Below are 16,865 nucleotides of genomic sequence, written 5' to 3'. Positions count from 1 at the left end.
CCTGGTGCTGCAACCGAATCACAGTCTTGGAGTCTTGGAGTTGGAGGGATCAGGGGGATAGTCTATTCCAAGGTGCTCATCTTTTACAGGTTAGATTCTGTGGTCCAATTGAAGGGAGAGCCCAGAGCTGGTGGTGGTGAGTTCCAAAGGCAGTTCTCCTGCCTACCCAGCACTGCTCATAATCTGCTCCATTTACTCCAACAATTGAACAGTTAGTTCTCAAGGGCACCTGATCATATACAGTCTGATAGGAGGTGCTCAAGAAACACTTGTTGAAATAACTTTTTTCTCTGTTTCTAAATTTCCTTTAGTTTCCTCTCAACTTTACATAGATCGAAGACTGAACCAGACACCAACAGTTCCATACACATGAACTTGTGGTTCATTGACTTTCTCCCAAAAAATTGCTGTTTGGCCACTTTAAAACAATATTTTGTTTTGAGACTATTTAAGATAATTAAATACACCCAAAGCATCATTATACTCATGAAAGAAATCAACTAGGAACTGAAATAGGTTTCTTTGGAAATGAAACTATATTAAGTTATAGTTAGTATTAAGTAATACTTAATACTTAAATGAAACTAAAGTATCAAGTATTATGTTAGTTTAAGAGGTGGGAGAAAAAATGGAGCTAGGTGAAAGGTCAAATAACAGATTATTTCAATTCCAGGAGAGATTATGTTAAAGAAAAACCTAGAGTCAATATTTTAAATTTCAAAACAAAGGCTATTGTAGATAACAATTGGATGATAGGGGTTAGTAAAATTTTGGCTCCAAATGTATCTTTTTAGAAGTCTAAAGAACACCAGAAGGAGAAGACAGAAGAGGCATTTCCCTGTGAATATATTAACATACTGTGTGTGTGTGCGCGCGCTTGCACCTGACACACAAGCACAGTGCTGTTTCCATGGCAACGTGTGTGTGCGCCATGCGTGCCTTGTGAGGAAGCAATCTTCTTAGATTCAGACATACTTATGAAAATCCATGAACTGAACGCTGTTGGGGAGAGATTTTGAAACCAAAAGAAAAATTACCCTAATCTTCTTTGAGATGAGCCAGGCTATCATCCCTTCCACCCCCAGCAGGCTCATGTGCTGGACCTGTCTGCTACCTCAAACTGGTTTTCCACACAGTACCATTTCCCACATCTAGCTTAGCCTAGCACAACCTCAGTCACTGTACCATCTACTATATCCCTCAGTGTTTCTCAGACCTTTGAGGACAATGACCTCCTGATTATCATTCTATCATTACTCTCAAAAACAAACACATAGGCTCTTTTCTTATTAAAACGTTATGACTAATGTGTGTGTGAGAAATTTGACATGCCCAAGGTTCTTAATAGCAGTGGTCCTTGGTCTGTAATGTCCCACTTCCTTTTAAGATGATTCCAAAATAAGAAAGTCTTAGTTTTCAGGCCTCCATTTTTATTTTTGGATGTGAAGTTTCCCCCAAATTCCCTTCCCCTCAACTTTATTTACAGTGTTGAAGAAGCTTGTACATGCTAGGCAAGTGTTCTTCCACTGAGCTACAACCCCAGATCTCTATTTTTTATTTGAGACTGGGTTTTTGTTAGCTTGCTTAGGCTGGCCTGGAACTTGTGATCCTCCTGCCTCAGTCTCCCAAGTTGCTGGGATTACAGGTGTGCATACCAGGTCTGGCTTCTCTCCCCTTTCTCTGATTGAACTTTTGGGTGTTCACAAAGTTCACTGTAACAATAAGTATCCCTTTTGCTTTAAGTGAGCAGATTGATTTCTGAGGTTCTGTTCATCCAGGGGTGATATAATATGTCTTCTAGCAGTGGCTCCTTATTGAACTTTTATTATTTACAACAATTCTTACAAATATTTATGTTTCTTACTTATTTCATTTTTCTTGCCTTTGAATGGCTAGAATTTCCAGAAACAGTAATCCTGATGAATCAAAATGTCTCCACTATTTAAATTTATTTTGAAAGAACTATGCTTAGACATTTATCCATAGCACTTTTCCCATAAGAAACTGCTATCCCATGCTTTCTCAACTGGAGTCTGATGTTGGCTGTGCAATGTGTGACCAGGCAAGCTGGAGGACAGAGATGGAAGCAAGCTCCTGATACGGAGACCATAATCCAGTATCAAAGTCCACTTCTAAGAGTGTGTTCCATCGGGGAGAATGGTCCCTGGATATGAGACCATTAAGCCGGCAGGAAGCCGGATCTTCATTCACCTGTGAACATTAACGGGAGTGCCACCTTAGTGAAGAACATCATCAGGGCGAATTAAAGGACTGTAAACTGTGTACACAAAGGCAAATAAGACAAATAGCAGAGTGCCGCACAGAGGAGTCTGGCAGTAAATTCTGTCAACGATGCTCATCTCCTGCCCACACTCATTCATGATAACAGATCACATGATGATCCAGTGACTTTAACAGCAAAACACTTTCTGTGCTATATACAGAGGATTAAAGTCACCAAACCCAAGATGATGGCCTTCCTCATGATGGACAATTCATCTTCTTCTCATGAGACAGGGAGACAGGGGTGTTAATCCAATTCATCTGGTCACTTTTGTTTTCCAAATTAGTATCTTAGACATGAAGTCTTTGAGAAAAGAGCCAACCTCCTTTGGCTTCTCATGATCACAAGATGTCCATGGTCACAGGGGTCAGGAATAGTTAAATAATGCATGCATTATGTTGCTTCCTTTTCTCCATTTATTCACAATTCCCAATGGATTAAAACAGAGTTCAGTTTGGAAAACAAAGAAGCAATGGTTCCTATAATACTGTTACTCTGTCTATGGACTATACTCATTGCATAGTCACGAGGGCTAAGTCAGGGGCAATGTGGCTTTGCTAGTGAGACTTGCTTTATTTGCATGAGTACATTGAATTTAATGAGATAAAGAATAAAAATAAGAAATACGTTGTTTTACAACTACCATGCTTTCAGTTGTGCCTTTCCAAGTGCAGTTCTAGCTAACACTATTTTTCAGTATTTTAAATCACCATGCATGAGTTCCTGTGTTCTGTTTCTCTATGATGAAAGCAGCTTTCTTTACCACAGGAATAATGACTGGATAGATCTATGGTGGGACTCCAAATTCAAAAAAATGTGCAGAACCTACTGGGCACGGTGGCACACACCTATAATCCCAATTGCTCCAGAGGCTGAGGCAGGGGGATCATGAGTTCAAAGTCAGCCCCAGCAAAAGCAAGGCGTGAAACAGTGATACCCTGTTTCTAAATAAAATAGAAAATGGGACTGGGATGTGACTTAGTGGTTGAGTGCCCCTGAGTTCAAACCCCAGTATTCCCCACCCCAAAATCCCACCAAAATGTGCAGAACCTAACCACTCCCATCATCTCCTCTACTACCTCCTGACTGGAGCCAGTGTCCTCTGTTATCTGGATCACTACAGTGGCCTCTAAACTGGCCTCCCTGCCTCCATTCTTGCCCCTTTAAAGTCTATCTTCAAAACAGCAACCAGAGTGATTCTTTAAACACAGATGTAAGAACAGGGCATTCCTCTACTCAGAGCCCAGCCGGGTTCCCTATCTCACTCAGAGTCAAAGTCAAAGTCTTCACAATGGCCTAGGAGGTCCACCAGGACCTGGCTTCCCATCACACTGTGCCCACATCTTATCTCGCTGTCCGTTGCACTCACCAACATGAATATGCTGCTGTCCTGCTGTTCTCTGAACATCGGGCACTGCCTGTTCCCGATGTAAGGCTCTTCCCTATTGTTTAAATGCCAGCTTCTCCATGAGTCATCTCCTGACCACCTCATTTAATAGTGGCTGGGGGTGCAGCTCAGTGGTGGAGCTCTTGCCTAGTGTGTGTGAGGTTCTGAGTCTGATCCCCAGTACTAGAGAAAAAAGAAAAAAATTTTAAAAAGTGCATCCTTTCTCCCTACCCTGCCTCCAGCACCCTAGTCTCCTTCGTGTGGCCTAAGTGTTCTTTACTTTCTAACATACTCCATTATTTCCTTAAGTGTATCTTGTTTATTGTCCACTTTCCCCAGTGGAATGTAAACTCCAGGAAGGAGTCCCTGACTGTCCCAAGCACAGAACAGTACCAGGCATATAGTGAACACCCAGAAAATAGTGAAATATTCATCGGATGAACAAATGCATCCCCAGGGTCCACAACTAGTCCTGGTACATAGTAGGCTTCCTACCCCCGCCATTGGTCCTGGGGATTGAACTCAGGGCCTCAATCATGTTAAGTGAGTGCTCTACCACTGAACTATATCACAGTCTCTATCATTTTTTTATTTTGAGAAAAGGGACTTGGTAAGTTGCTGAGGCTGGCCTTGAACTTGTGACCCTATTGCCTCAGATTCCTGAGTAGCTGGGATTACAGATGTATGCCACCACACATGGCCACCTAGGCTCTTAATACTTGTTGAATGTCTTTCCCTGATGAATGAAGAGGACTAAGTGTCAAAACAGAGAAGACATAGGCAGATAGCATGGTGATTCAGAAGATGGCAAGGTGCTGCCTCTGCTGGTTTGGAGTTTGGGCCCCATCATATCCTCCTGGTATGATCTATGCAACTTACTTAGCCTCTCTGAACCTTCAGTTTTCTCATCTGCAAATTGGAAACTCCAATTATCTTCCTTCTAAGATGATTATGAGAATTAAAGTGATAAGTCAGAAAGTCTGGTAAGTGCTCAATATGTTGGAGCAATTATTTTTATGAGATCTTATTCTTTCAACTCTTTTTAGGGGGAAGTCATTTCCACATCCTTCTTAACTCCTATTGGGAGGCAAAAATACACAACACCGTAAGTGAAAGACGCTTTGTAAGCCATGCACCATTCTACAGATGTCAGGGATGATGATTAGGATTCTTCCAAATCCCCCATAATACCTCACACTGTGCTGGATGTGTAAGAAGTTCCCTGTGAGCCCCGTTCACCAATGACACTGGGACATCTTACATCCTGGTAAAGAAAACCACGCTGGCCCTAATCAATAACTGGATTCCTCCTAAGACATGGCCCGTCCTGTGGCTTTCCAAAGGCAGAGCCATGGTTCTGTTTCAAAGCCATCCTCCTTCTCTCCCCGCTTCCTTCCCAGGCTGCCAGAAACTTTGCCAGCAGTGAAAGCGCAACCATATTGCTGGACCGAAATTTGCAGCCTGTCCTTCAACTGGTTTCTGCAGATGGGTTGTTACTGTGTTGAAAGCATTGAACTCTGAAAGCGGATGATACACCCAGCTTCTCTCCTCCCAGAGCCACTGATAGGTGGCAGTTCAGCCTCTTCCCCCTAATGCTCCGCTCTCTCTCTGGCTTCTCACTGAGACTCTGTTGACAGCATCTGCCTGTATGGGGAACTTACCTCTCTGGGCACAATTCTCTTCCAGGGAGAAGAAGCCCTCGCCTACATGCAGGGATGAAATGAGATTGCTGCTCAAAACTACCAGCCTTTCTCTGAAGTGGTGTCACATCCAGACAGAAAAATAAATGTGCTGTGCCCTCACGGATGATGAGACATCATCTTTCAGACAGACTTTTTGACACAGGGGGATCAAGGTATGATTGCCTTTGACTATTCTCTGCAGAGAAAACAGCACCTAATTGGACCAAGAGAAAAAAGAGTCAGCTGCTTCTTTCATGATTATTTAAACACCCCTGCACAGTTAAAAATGCTTCATTGTTTCATTACAAGTGAAATCTGATTGCCATTACATTTTCTACTGGCCTCCTCTCTATGCATATTGGAGAGAAAAAAGAAATTTATAAGTCACTGGAACCCATTTGCTTTTGTAAAGACATTATTTGCATGTAGACACCAGCAGCCTGAAAAAAATCCTAACGAGGAATGTCAAACTGACAGTTTGTTTTCCTATTGTTCTTTCTGAAAACATCATTTTTAACACATCACATCCACAAAGGCGAGCAGGATTCTGCCTTATCCGTGTCTCAGGAAGCAGCATTGGGTATAAGTGGTGGGCATTGGACATTAATGAAAACCATTTCTGGGAGAGTCCAGTTTTTATAGACAAGAGTAAAAGAATTCATCAATTAAATAAAATTTCTTTCTCACCTCTGCTGACAGTTGACATGTGTGCCAGGGACTGAATATTATATAATAATTTGTATGACAGGATAGTTTTCTAAATCTTTTTGCTTCAGGTACACTGGATAACACTCCCAAGGACCCTGTGAGGGAGACAAGGGAAGTGTTCTCATTCTACAGAGGAGAAAGTGGGGTCTCAGAAAGATGGGGACTTACTGATGGCCACAGAAATGCCCACTCTGGCCATTTGCCTGACAGTGACATTCTCCCTCATCTTTCCAAGCCTGGATAAAATGCCGTAGCATTTCTTGGTCCCTTCTGACCCTACTCCTTCCTACCACCACTGCAGAAGAAATTGTTCATTCATTCAACCAGTGTCAGTAAAACACGATTTGTGTGTCATCAGAGGAAAAGTGACAAAATGTCCACATCGTCGTGGGTCCTGCAGTGAGGAGCTCATGGTCTATCTGGAATATAGAATGTCTAACTTTCCAGGTCCCTCAGGGAGCCCAGAAATGGTCCACCTCTGTCCTGACCAAGTTCTAAAACTTGCTGAGAAATAAATCAGAGGATCCAATAGATGGTGCCCAAAATATATATTTTATAATTGAAAAGGTGAAGTAGTGGGAAGGTCGAATGGGCCTGCTAAGTGAAACCCCAGTGAGGAAGCTCCTCCTTGCTGGCCAGCAGTGGGCAGGGGAGCCAAGAAGGCCATTTCCTGCCAGGGGATGTTCCTGAGAGGAAGAGGCAGTGGCTAAGCACAGCACAGCAGTGGTTGCCCCCGGATTATGGGGATGTAGGTTGTCATGTCATGGCTACCATAATGCAACTTGTCCAGGCCGTGAGTAGAGTGGCTCATTCTGTGGGCTCCAACTCAGAACCCTAAGATAGAGGCACACCAACTCCCACAAGAGCAAGTGAGGTCCCTCTGTGCACTGCTGTGACTCTGTGAATACCTTCTGTATGCTGTCAGCGTCTCTGTCTGCTCACCTCCACAGGGCGAGACTCCTGAGGGCAAGGACCACTGCTCCAGCAGACCCGTGTAAGACTGGTGCAGGATGCATCTGTAGCACAGCGACCTAACCCAGGTCACCAGAAAACAGGGTCAGAGCCCACAGTTCTGCCTCCTGGCCTGGTGCTCTCTGTCCTGAGCTGCGTTATGGTAGCTATGACATGATAACCTGTATCCCCATAGCCCTGACCCCACACACCACAACTGAAAGGGAGGTGGGGAGCAATAACACTGATAATAACTAATATGCATGAGGGCTTACCATGTGACAGCATCCCACACATGTACCTCCTTACAACCCTCTCTGAGCTAAACACTAAAATTCCTCATTCTAAGAATGAGGAAACGCACATGTAAAGAGATGTAGGCACTTGTCCAAGATCACACAGCGGGCACTGACTCTGAGTCAGATCCATGCTCTTAACCCCACAGAATATGCTCTAAGACAAAGCAACTCAGAGGATAAAATGTGCTTATATAATGTGTTATTCAGTTTTCCATCACTGTGACAAAATACCTGAGATGATCGGCTTATAAGGAGGGAAGAGGTTTCTTATGGCTCAAGGTTTCAGAGGTTTCAGTCCATGGTGGGCAGGCCCTGTTGCTTTTGACCCTGAGGCAACATGGTGGAGAGAGAATGGCATGAGAGGGAGCGCATGATAGAGCAAAACTGTTCACCTGATGGCAGCATGGAGGCAAGTGGTGGGTGGGGAGGGAAGAGAACGGTTAAAGGCCCCCACATCCCCTGCAAGGGCACACCTCAATGATTTAACTTCTTTCCTCTAGGCCCCACCTCTTGAAACTTCCACCACCTTCTGTTTAGCACCATCACTGGGGACCAAGCCTTCAATACATTAGCTTTTGGGGGATGTTTTAGTCAGCTATTTCACTGCTGTGACTAAATGACCCGACCAGCACTACTGTAAAGGAGAGAACTCACGGTTTCAGAGGTCTTAGCCCATAGAAGGCCAGCTGCATTCCTCGGGGCTCAAGGTGAGGAACATCATGGCGGGTGAGGGTGGTGGAGGGAAACAGCTTTCATCGCGGTGATGATAGGAAGCAGAGAGATACTATATTTATTTATATCCCAAAGCCAGGCCCCACTAACCACCTCCTCCAGCCACACCCTACCTGCCTCCAGTTACCACTCACTTAATCCCATCAGGGATTATTTCACTGATTAGGTTGAGACTCTCAAAACCCCATCATTGCTCCTCTGAACCTTCTTACATTGTCTCACATGTAAGCTTTTGGGGAACACCTTACATCCAAACCATAAAAGGGGACATTTAAGATCCAAACCATAACATATTAATTATCCAAGGATTTTTTTTTTTTCTGGCCAAAAGTCTTTGCTAGGGATTCTATATGATCTGGTAGGGAGCAACCCAAAGCTGGATAGAAAACTGTCTCTAGGCTATGACAAGAACAGAGATTGAGAGTAAATGTTTAAAACTCTTTATAGCAACTTGATATGGCTGCTATATCTAAGTGTGTGATCACTGGGCATGTCTTGTTAAACAAGGTAAAGAACATTAGATGATATAAACCATACAATGAGCCCCAAGTGGTCTAAGCTGCATAGTAGCATCAATGCAACAGATCAAAATTTTCAAAAACTTGGTCATGGATCACAGTTTGAGAAACACCAACACTCAGTGCTAGTTACACTTAGTTACCTTGGGAGTTGTATTAGTCAGGTTCTCTGGAGAAACAGAACCAACAGGATTTATGTATAGGTAGGATTATAAAAAGGAAATGTATTGGATCGGCTTACACAACCAGAAGCTGGGTGGTCCCACAGGGGCCATCAGCTGGAGATCTGGAGGAATCAGTAGTTGGTTAAGTCTAGGATGCTGAAACCTCAGAATAGAGGGATCAATGATAGCTCCTAGTCTAGGACTGAAGACCTGGGAACTCTCCGGAAAGTCCCTGGGCAGAGTCCACTTTGGAAGACTGAAGAAGCAGGAGTCTGTTGTCCTCTGGCAATCACAGCAGCAATCAAGAACCCGTTCAGGAAGAATGGAGCTTGCATCTGCTGCTGCTTCCACGGAGGGGGCTTGGAACACACCTCCTGTGGATAAGCGGGGACTATGTTGTTATGGTTTAGATCTGTTATTTTTAAAATTTATTTATTTACTTATTTATTTATTTTGGTACTGGGGATTGAACCCAGAGGCACTTTACCATTGAGTTGTACCCCCAGTCCTTTTCATTTTTTATTTTGAGACAGGATCTTGCTAAGTTGCTTAGAGTCTCTCTGTATGCCAAGGCTGGTCTTGAATGTGTGATTCTCCTGCCTCAGTCTCCTGAGTTGCTGGGATTACAGGTGTGTGTGCTATGGCACCCAGCTTAGGGTTTGGATCTTAAATATCTCCCAAAGGCTCTTGTGTTAAAGGCTTGGTCATCAACCTATGGTGCTATTGAGAGGTGGGTGGGATCTTTACGATGTGAAGTCAAGTGGGAGAAAGTTAGGTCACTGAGAGTGTGCCCTTGAAAGGGATACTGGAACCTGGCCCCTTCCCCTCTCTCTGTTTCTTGGCCACCATGAGATGAACTAGCTTCCTCCTCCATGCCTTTCTACCACCACAATGCACTATACTGTCACAGGCCCAAAGCAGTGGGGCCAAGAAATCATTGACTTAAACCATGAGTCCAAATAAATCTTTCTTCCTTTTAAGTTGGTTCTCTCAGGTATTTTGTCACAGCATTGAAAAGCTGACTAATACAACTGTGTCATACCTCACAGTTTACAGTTAGATGTTTTAGTTCTATTTTATCTTTAGTTAAAAAAAATTTTTTTTTTTTTTGGTTTTTGTACTGGGGATTGAATCCAGGGGCACTTTTCCTCTGAGCTACATCCCCAGTACTTTTATGTTTTTTTTTATTTTGAGACAGAATTTCACTCAGTTGTTGAGGCTTTTGCTGTTTCTGAAGCTAGCCTTGAACTTTGGGTCCTCCTACCTCAGCCTCCCGAGTTGCTGGGGTTACAGATGTGCACCACCACACCTGTCTTGTTTTAACTTTAAATATAAATAAAATTGCCCTAGACTTAAATTAACTCAAGTTCCATGTCTTCATTTCTGTACTCACTGAGTTCTTGTCGATTGGATATACTGTTGACTCTCAAGGTTAGAGGCACAAAGTGAAACCAGCCCAAAATGTTACAAACTGAGTCTGCAGGTGCCAGAGGCCAACTACAGAACTGGAAGCTCTGCAACAGAACATGGTATTTATTAAAAGGTAAGGACTACAGGGGCTGGGGTTGTGGCTCAGTGGTAGAGTGCTTGCCTAGCATGGCATGAGGCACTGCGTTTGATTCTCAGCACCACATACAATATAAATAAAGATGTCTTTTCCACCTACAACTAAAAATATTTTTTAAAAACGATAAGGACTACAGATGTACTGACCTGAAGCTTACCTATCCATTCTTAAAACTCAATAGTAATTGCAACAATCATTTAGAACCTTAGCAAATGAGTCAAGCTTGGTGACACATGCCTAATCCCAGTAGGCTGAGGCAGGGGGATATGTTTAAGGTCAGCCTGGGTGACTCTGCCTCAAAATAAGATAAAATTTTAAGAAAGGCTATGGGTGTAGCTCCATGGTAGAGAACTTGTGTAATCACCTAGCCTGCTGAAGGCCCTAGATTCAATCCCCGGTACTGGGGAAAAAAAATCCCTACAGTTTATGACCCTTCTTGTAGCCTCATCCAGGGTAGGTCTCAACCCAGCCCCCACTCTTGGTATGCTGCTGCTTCCAGTTATAATTTTTTATGTATTTTAAGGGCTAGAAAATGACTTTGTCTTTAAAAAGAGCTTCAATAGCAATGTGCTTGCTCTTTTGATTCAGTGGGTTTAGTTCTGGGCCAAGAGAGAAAAAAATACAATTAATAGTAATAGCTGACAGTTACTGTGTGTGTACTTTGTGCCAGACACAGTGCCTGGTGATTTATGTGCATGATCTCTTTTCTTCTGAATGCGCCCTAGGAGCTATGTTCTGTTCTTGTCTTTAGCTAATAGATGGAACAATTGAAACTTAGAGAGGCCTAGTAATTTCTTCGAGGCCCCACAGCTGGTACATAGTAGAAAGGAGATCTGGACCCAGTGCCTGACTTATGGCCTGTGCTTTTGACCTTCTGACTCTGTTATCTTCCACTCTGTCTACCCACCACTTGCTCATTAGACAGAACACAGCACACCACATGGAGTGGTAACTCTCTGGGGCTCTTTCTTCAGGGTCAGGAGCTATAAATACACTATCATATTTAATTCTCACAGTAGCCCTGCAAACCCTTTTACTTACCTACATTCAGCAAGGTTAGTTACTTTTAGAAGACAGTCAGTGAATTATAGAACCCATATTCAAAACTACACTTTTCTCTTTGTCTTTTCTGTTATCTTACATGTTCTGCCAAAGGCACCCAGTGCAATATGGTGCATTGAGCCACAAGCATAGAGGTCTACACACAATATGAAAAAAATTCTATGCACAAAATCAAGATGCTGTCAACCTAGTTGGGGAGCTAAGTAATTGATTTCCCAGACTACCTTTCAGTTAGGGTGGCACTGACCAGGTCAATGATGGTCATAGGAAGTGGTGTGGGTGAATTCTTGAAGAATTTTTGCTTAGTTCACACTAAATTGCTGAGGCTCGTCCGGAGCTTGCAATCCTCCTGCCTCAGCCTCCTGAGTCACGGGGATTACAAGGTGTGTGCCACCATTCCTGGCTCAAATATTTTAAACTGGCCTCTTCTATTTCTTTCCTCATGGGTGTAGTAAGAATCCCTCCCTTCAATTTCCTGATTTCTCTGAGGATTTGAATGCTGCAGTCAGCAGGGTCTGCAGGACATAAGACATTGCTGCCATGAGAAAAATGGTACCTTGCACTCTGTGGCTCCACTCTGCCAGGCAGAGGGTAATGACCCAGTTCATCCCTACAGTAGTGGAGACCATGCCAGAAATGGAAATGTGTCACTAAGGTGCAACTGAAAGTGTCTGTTGTCTCTCAGGCAGTGTTTGTCAGCATCAGTCCCAGGCACCTGGTTAATTTGTAAGTCACTGTCATGGTAACCTTCCCTACATTGTCCAAGCAGATGTTGCATGTTTGATGAGAATCAAGTTGGCTAGTGATAAGATGGCTGAGGACATTTCAGTGGCATAAACTGTCCATTGTTTCCCAATGCCAGTTCTCCTTTCTCCCTTCCACAAGAAGAGAACCCTCTAAATCATTAGATGGGAACAAGACACCCTAGAATAAAAATCTATATTTACCAGACTCTTGACAAAGTTCCAACCAATTGAACATAAGTGGAGGCGGTCCGTGTGACTTATAGAGATGGATGTGCCTTTCTTCACAACTCTTGCTCTTTCCTGCTGGTTGGAATGTTGATGTAATAACTGGAACTTCAGGAGCCCTTTTGAACCATGAAATGAACTTGAGATTAGAAGCCACTTGTGACAGAGCAAAAAGATAGAAGAAACCTGAGTCCTTGGCACCAGAGGGCTCCATTTTAATCCTGGGCTGCCTGTCTGTAGATTCCTTCAACATTAAAAGAAAATAGACTTTTTAAAAAATGTTGATAGACTTTTATTTTATTCATTTTTTGTATGTGATGCTGAGAATTGAACCCAGTGCCTCACATGTGCTAGGCAAGTGCTCTACCACTGAGTTACAATCCCATAGACTGAATTTTTAGGCCATTCTTACTTTGTTTTCTTTCTATTACTTTTAGTAAATCTTACCCAAACAATATAACTTCCTATTGAACGGCTGTAATTCCAATTCTTGCATGTGATCTGCCACCAGGGCAAGCATTCAGCAACTGTGGGGCTGTCTATGGATATTATTACAGTAAGAAGAGGAGAAGCCAGCATTTATAGTTTCATGCAATATTTATAGAGCTCCTCCTATTGTAGAAAAGGCCCTGTGAGGCATCCAAAGATGAACAGGTCCCATCTCACAGAGCTCAACTATCAAATCCACATGGAAGAGACCAGGCAATTGTGTGCAGTTTCTTGTGAATTTCTCCTCTATCCTGAGCCTCCTATTACTACCACTTTTCTTGTTCTTATGTCTGTTCATTCGTTCATTTAACAAATATTCATAAATAATATTCATGTGACAAGATTATGCTAAGCTTTAGAGGTAGAGTAATGCACAAAGACAGACATGTGTACGTGTCCTAGTGAAGTTAAAAGTATAGGATGAGGGCTGGGGTTGTGGTTCAGTGGTAGAGCGCTTGCCTAGCATGTGTGAGGCACTGGGTTCGATTTTCAGCACCGCCTATAAATAAGGCAATAAAATAAAGGTCCATCAACAACTAAGAAAAATATTTTTAAAAAAGTGTAGGATGATGTATTAGTCTGTTTTGCATTATTATAATGAAATATCCAAGGCCAGGTTATCTTTATAAAGCTAACTTTATAAAGAAGAGAGGTTTATTTTCGCTCATGGGTCTGGAAGTTCAAGGTCAACGGCCACCTCTGGTGATGGTTTTCTTACTGGAAGAGTCCTAAGGCAGTGCAAGGGCATCATAAGGCAAGAGACAGAGACCATTCATGTATACCTGGTTTTTCTCTCTCTTCTTAAGGGCACTAAAGATTCCATCATGAGGACTCCACCCTAATGAGCTGACCTAATTCTAATGACATCCCAAAAGCTACACCTCTAAATATTACAGTTGGATTAAATTTCTACCCTCTTATGCTCACAATGGGGATTAAATTTCTACACATGGACCCTTGGGGGACACACTTGAGCCATATCCAAACCATAGCACAGGATGTCCTATAGGATTGGTGTACTTTGAGTTCCCTTGCCTTTTAAAAAAATAGAAGTGTAATCACATTATTCATTTCTTATTTCAAAAACAACATGTTCACCATGCACAGTAGCATATACCCATAATCCCAGTTACTCCAGAAGCTGAGATAGGAAGATCACAAGTTTGAGGTCAACTTAGCAACTTAGTGAGACCCTGTCTCAAAATAAAATAAAAAGGACTTGGGATACAGCTCTGTAATAGAGTCTACCATGAGTGAGGCCCTGGGTTCAATCTCCAGTATCAAAACAAATTTTTAAAAAGTGACATTCAATAAAGACAGAGAAGATGATCATCACATATAATTCAGGAATAAATATTTTTTAACATTTTGCTTTTTTTTTTTTATACCATTTTAAACCTTGGAGTCATTTTATTTTGGGATCTGGTTTTTACACTAACATCATATAGTGAACATTTACCATGACAATAAGCATATTACCATACAACAATAATTTGGGGGGGAATCATATATTCCATTGAGGAGAACTGATGAAATGCATCTAATCCTCTATTCTTGGACATATAAGTGAGTCCTAATTCCCACTATTATAAAAAACTGCTATAATGAATATTATAGCATACACTTAAACGTTCTATATATTTATTTCCTTGGAATCTCCCTTCCTTCCTTCCTTCCTTCCTTCCTTCCTTCCTTCCTTCCTTCCTTCCTTCCTTCCTTCCTTCTCTCTCTCTCTCCCCTTCTCCCCTTCCTTCCTTCTCTCCCTCTCTTTCTTCTTTCTTTCTTCCTTTCTCTCCTTCCTTCCTTCCTTCCTTCCTTCCTTCCTTCCTCCCTTCCTTCCTTCCTTCCTTCCTTTTTCTCTTTGGTGCTAGGGATTGAATCCAGGAATACATTCTCAAAAGCGGAATTGCTAAGTTAAATTTTTTCTACAATCCAGAGTTTTGGTACAACTGTAACTTTCAATGGTTACATAGATTGAGTTTCCCTCCAGGAGGCCAGGTATTTCTCTGAATGGCTCCTTTTTAATATAAAGTCATGCACGATGCTCCCATAACTCAATGAATCACCTACACCTCCGCATGAATCATTTTTCAGACTGCTTCCCTGCCTGGAGGAAAGAGCAGAGCTCCCAGACAGAGCAGGAGTCTGAGGAAGAACTCAGACAGCTGGGCCAGGCCTGGGAACACAGCACTTGCAAGGCCGGCTCCAAAAGCACACCTGCCTGACCACTGCAGAGCGTTCTTGGGACTCACGGAGATGCACATTTCCTTCACTCCACATGCAAAATTCTAAGGTTCAAATCCAAGTCCTGCTGGCAGCAGTCACTTCTAGAGAACATAATCATCTTCCCCTGCCCCAACCTCACTTTCTCACTCTCTTCTTCCTCTTCCTTACTGTGTCATCTCATTATTATTATTATTATTATTATTTTGTTTAAATAGCTTTACTGGGTTTTCTATTTATAGATTTCTAGGCAAGAAATGTGGATTTACCTCACCATTTGAATGACTGTTCATTATTCTATGGTAAGATGCAGTCTGGTTTATTTAATGGATGGTAAGTAATGTCTTGTCCTGACAGATGATATGTTGTTGTCTCCAATGTTTGAATTTTTTACTAACGTGTATACCAATACTTCCATTTTTGCATGCTTGCCAAATTGTCTCCATAAATTCCTATACAAGGAATTGGGTCAAAATCAATGTGTATCAAAGATGGGCATAGAGACACATGCCTGTATTCCCAGTTACTTGGGAATCTAAGGCAGGAGGGTTTGAAGTTAAAAGTCAGCCTCAGCAACATAGGGAAGCCCTAAGCAATTTAGTGAGATCCTGTCTCTAAATAAAATATAAAAATGGGCTAGGGATGTGGTTCAGTGTTTAAGTGTCTCTGAGTTCAATCCCCACTACCGAAAAAAAAAAAAAATTTTTTTTTTTCAATTCAATGTGTATCACAAGTTTGAGGCCAGCCTTGGCAACTTATCAAGATGCTGTCTCAAAATAGAAAACACAAAAGGGACTGGAGGTGTAGCTCAGTGGTAGAGCACCTCTAGGTTTAATCCCTTGTATCATCAAAAAGAAAAAAGGATAAGAAAAGAAAAGAAACCAGAGATAAACAATTTTAAAGGAGGATAGATTTATTTTGACTCATGGTTTTAGAGATTTCAGCCTAGGGTCTCTTGGCTTATCACTTCTGGCCTGTGGTGAGGCAGAATGTCATGATAGGCTACCTAATGCATGAAGGCCAGGAAGGTAAAGAGAGACAGGAGGAGCCAGGGACCCCATAACCCTTCAAAGGCATCCTGCCAATGACCTGACTTCCTTCAACTAGGCCCCACCTCTTAAAAGTTCTACCACCTCCCTAAAGTGCTGTGCACTAGGGACTAGGGACCTTGCCTTCAACACATGAGCTTCAGGGGACATTTCAGATTCAAACCACAGTACTGCCTTCTCAGATTATAAACATGTGTGCACCCCCTGACGCACACACATATTTGGTGTCACAGCCAGAAGCCCCCCACCTTCTGTTACCCAGGGGTAAAATTAAACACGCTCTTATTCTATGAAAATGAAACAAATTGCTGAAACCCACTTCTGTTGAGTTACATTCCAAGCCTGTGTCAATTTTTTTTTAACCTGTAGGGCATATTCATACATAGTCACACACATTGGATTATTTATGTAGGGAACAGCATGTATCTAAAGAAAATACCCATGCATATATACATGTGTAAATATATGTATGTATGTGTTTCCCACAATACCAAAACCTTAAAGCAAAAAACTGTAACCTCCTCTTTTCAAGGATTGACATTTCCCACTGAAGAAATAAATCACCTTTTGTTTTATAAACAATATAGTAAATATTTATTTTCCTGATTTTCACAGGCTTTGCTAATCTGTACCTGTCTTATTTTTGCACAACTGGAGATTGAACCCAGGGCCTCTCACAGGCTAGGCAGGTGCTCTGTCACTATACTATACCCCCTGCGCTATCCTTGGTGTTTTTGGTAATAAACTTGTCACCTAAAGTTGAGAAGGAATAGCCAGGG

General features: G+C 42.3%; 1 long non-coding RNA gene across 1 annotated transcript in view; it reads left to right on the top strand.

Annotated features, from left to right (window-relative positions):
- Positions 1 to 7,161, top strand: part of LOC124990537 (uncharacterized) — a 35,348-nt gene extending 28,187 nt beyond the window's left edge. Inside the window, exons 2-3 of the long non-coding RNA XR_007109771.1 lie at positions 5,358 to 5,526; positions 6,130 to 7,161. This is a non-coding gene — a long non-coding RNA (uncharacterized LOC124990537). The remainder of the gene's footprint in view (positions 1 to 5,357; positions 5,527 to 6,129) is intronic.
- The last annotated feature ends 9,704 nt before the right edge of the window (positions 7,162 to 16,865 follow it).

This window comes from Sciurus carolinensis, chromosome 8 (assembly GCF_902686445.1).
Source record: "Sciurus carolinensis chromosome 8, mSciCar1.2, whole genome shotgun sequence".
Lineage (NCBI taxonomy): Eukaryota > Metazoa > Chordata > Mammalia > Rodentia > Sciuridae > Sciurus > Sciurus carolinensis.
Note: the sequence above shows the minus strand (reverse complement) of the source record. Positions and strands in the feature narration are given on the sequence as shown.